The sequence below is a fragment of the Citrus clementina genome, unplaced genomic scaffold, assembly GCF_000493195.1.
Source record: "Citrus clementina cultivar Clemenules unplaced genomic scaffold, Citrus_clementina_v1.0 scaffold_2, whole genome shotgun sequence".
NCBI lineage: Eukaryota > Viridiplantae > Streptophyta > Magnoliopsida > Sapindales > Rutaceae > Citrus > Citrus x clementina.
This window is the reverse complement of record NW_006262688.1, coordinates 18,328,577-18,332,388: the sequence shown is the minus strand read 5'-3', so window position 1 is coordinate 18,332,388 and position 3,812 is coordinate 18,328,577.

Below are 3,812 nucleotides of genomic sequence, written 5' to 3'. Positions count from 1 at the left end.
TTTCTATCTTTCAAAAGCTCATAGGAAGTTTTATTGAGATAAAGTCTAATAAAAACATTATTCAAAACATAGCATGCGTTATTTACAATTTTGGCCAAAAAATATTTTGGCAATGCATTTTCTTTACACATAGTCCTAGCCATTTCTTGAATAGACCTATTTTTTGTTTCAACAACTCCATTTTATTGTGGAGTCCTTGATGATGAGAATAGATGCACAACGCCAAAGTTATTGAAAAAACTTTCAAATGCATGATTTCAAATTCTCTACCATGATCAGTTTTAATACAAAAAATTGTATAGCCTTTTTCTCGATACTGGTGCCCAAAAAAGCATGATGAATTCAGACATTCTTCTAGCTCAAAACTGGAAACCTCATACAGAACATTTCAGAGTAGCAGATGGAAAAATGTTCACCACAAAATTGATTACCTAAAATCCCATTGGTATTCAAATCTTCTCAAATTGTGCTATCTGGACAAAAATCATTGGTTCAAAACTCCCTAATAAGGATATTTTATTAGGATTTGATATCATCCACCAGATAAAACATCTTCAAATTCTTTCCAATGGAATCAAGGTCAAATCAATGTTCTTACCAAGATATCTCAACCAAGCTCCTAAAATACTGTCCAGAATTTCATTCTGACTTCATCCACCTAAATCCTTTGTGGACAAACAAGTCCTTCTTTATTCAGTTACCTTTCAAACTGAATGAAGACATCAATCTTACTAAGGTTACTCATCCAGGAATGAGCCCATCTGACTTAGCATTAGCCCAAAAGGAATGTTCACAACTCTTGGCCCAAGGACTTATCGAACGAACAAATTCTCAATGGGCTTGTCAAGCGTTTTATGTCGAAAAATGTTCGGAACTTGTTAGAAGAACAAAGCAATTAGTCATTGACTATCAACCCTTAAACATATTCTTACAAGATGACAAGTTTCCTTTGCCAAAGAGACAAAGCATTTTTACTTATCTAAAAAATACCCAGATCTTTTCAAAATTTGACCTCAAGCCAGGTTTTTGGCAAATTGGCATTGAACCCTCAGAAATATGCAAAATTGCTTTTTGCATCCTTAATGCTCATTATCAATGGACAATTTTACCCTTTTGTTTGAAAACTGCCCCACCATTTTTCAAAAAGCCATGGTCAAAATCTTCCAACCCATCTTGCATCATGCATTGATTTATATTGACGATATTTTGTTGTTTTCAGGCACATGAAGAACATCGCCAATTATTAAATATTTTTTGATATCATCCAGACTTACGGAATTATGTTATCAGCCAAGAAAAGCACCATTGCAACAAATAATATTGAATTCCTTGGAATGATTATCAAAGACGGACACTACCAACCAGGAAAACACATTGCCCAAGAATTGCTCCACTTTCCAGATCAACAAATCACCAAGAAACAGATACAGCAATTCCTTGGCATCATCAATTACATCAGAGACTTTATTCCTCATGTCGATCACCATACCAATCAACTTTCGGCTTTATTAAAGAAAAAGCCACCAGAATGGAATGATGACCACACACTTGTTGTCACCACTTTAGAAAAAATTGCTCAAAATCTGCCACCATTAAAGCCCATCACAGATGGCAAACGGATACTCCAGACAGATGCAAGTGACGAATCATGGGTGTTATTCTTCTCGAAGAAATAAATGGCAAAGAAAGCTTTATTGCTTATGCTAGCGGACATTTCTCTGACACACAGCAGCACTACCACAATGTGTACAAAGAAATCTTAGCTGTAAAGAATGGTATCAAGAAATTTGAATACCATCTTATCGGCTATCATTTTTTTATCCTAATGGACAGCTCAGCATTTCCCAACATCATGAACTTCAAAGGAAAAACAGTTCCAGAAAAGATGTTGCTTAGACTCAAAGACTTGTTCTCAAAATATGACTTCTCTGTGAAGCATATAAAAGGAACCCAGAACCTCATTCCAAACCTACTCTCAGACTTGCAAACCAATATCACCCTTGCATTACATATCCACAGATATCACTTTCCCATCATTTCATGGCACTCTCTACAAACCAAGCCTTACCCACAGATTTCCTCTCGGAAAAACCTTTTCTACAGTTTTTGACATCCAAGAATTTGCAAAAAGATATGTTGTTAGGTTTTTCATGAAAGCCTACATGTTAGCAGATTCATTTCCTGTCTCAACTTTCCACCTTGAAAACTTGTTTCTCACAGGTCTAAAAATTGACCCTTCCAGAGATGTGACTAAAGATGAGTTATGGTACATCTAGTGCCTAACTGTTCTTTACGCCACCAAGTTAATTCTCCATGTCAGACCTGGACCCTTCTTGAGTAGTTCTCTCCATTTCCCTGGTGGAGAAGAAAGTTATAGCAACTATCCACGGTCTACAATCTTAATCCAATGCCTGAATCAGAAGCAAATATGTTCACCTCTGTGTTCATTATCCATATGCCATATTTTCAGCATCCAAACACCAACTCTTTTTGGACTCAAGACCATGTGCTCAAATGGTTCACAACGCCACACCCAGCAATCCTTGAACAAGATAATATCATCCAGAAAAACCTTTAAAATTTCCTTTGCCACCTCAATCACCAACTTGAACCACATAAAGACATATTCCATACGTCTTTAGGTCCACAACATGACATCATTATGATTCCAACTCCTTTGTCCATTTCAAAACCAAAGCCCACAGGTATCATCATCAAAGAAGAAAAACTGGATTTCATAGTTTTCTTATTCCAAGAAGCTCAAGACCCTTGGACTGACTTTCTACCCTTAAGCCAGCATCTCCAATAGCTCCAGGATCCATCGCTACTGGAAGAACCTTCAATATCCAGAGCTAGTACCAACACTTGTCTACCTAACATTCAGCCACCCAATCAAATGGTGACATTTCCCCCACATTGTCTAAAAGCACAACATTGCCCATGGCCACCATGTGGTCCCACCTGCAAGCATCCAAAGAAAAAGTTAGCAAAAGATGACACAAATAGCTCCTCTGACGAAGATTACATGAATCTTTTGTCCCCATAGCTATAAGTTTGTTGTGTGTAATTATTAAAGTATGCTGAGTCATGATTTAATTATTAAAGTTTACTTTTTTACTTTTAGAAAAGTAAAGTTTGTCGTGTGTAATTATTAAAGTATGATGAGTAATGCTTTAATTATTAAAGTTTGCTTTTAATTTGCTTTTATAAAGTAAAGTATCTTGATAAGGGTCCTGTCTTATCAAGATTGTCGCCTCCTCATCCTATATAAAGGATGATCTCTTCTTTTGAAAAAAAATCAAGAATCAGAGATCAAGAAATAAAGCGTGTATTTCTAAAAAAATGAAGTTCTAAACTTTCTTTCTTCTCTCTGTTAATGAAGTTCTAACATTCTAAGAGAAAACGAGAATATTTAAATCTGTTCATTTTGACACTGAGGAAGTATGTTCTACACTTGCCTTTCATAAGGATCTTGTGCATCAGAAAACTTTTAATGATTTTATCTGGTTTGGTACTCTATTTTAAGATAAAGGAGTCTGTTTTGCGTTGAATAACCTAACATAAAAATGTTTTAAGTTTTCTATTTTCTTCTGAGTATATCGGCTGGAAACCCAAGCATGCGGACTACTGGTCCAAAGGACGATCTTTTTGTCATTGCTTTGGTCTAACAACGCCACGTACTTCGTTGCCTATTTAAAAGCGTCAAAGGCATCATCCTTATTGGCTTTACACATGTGTATCATCTAGATATCATCTACATCACAAAGATAATATTTACCACTCAACTAGCATATCAATCTAGATGAATAAGT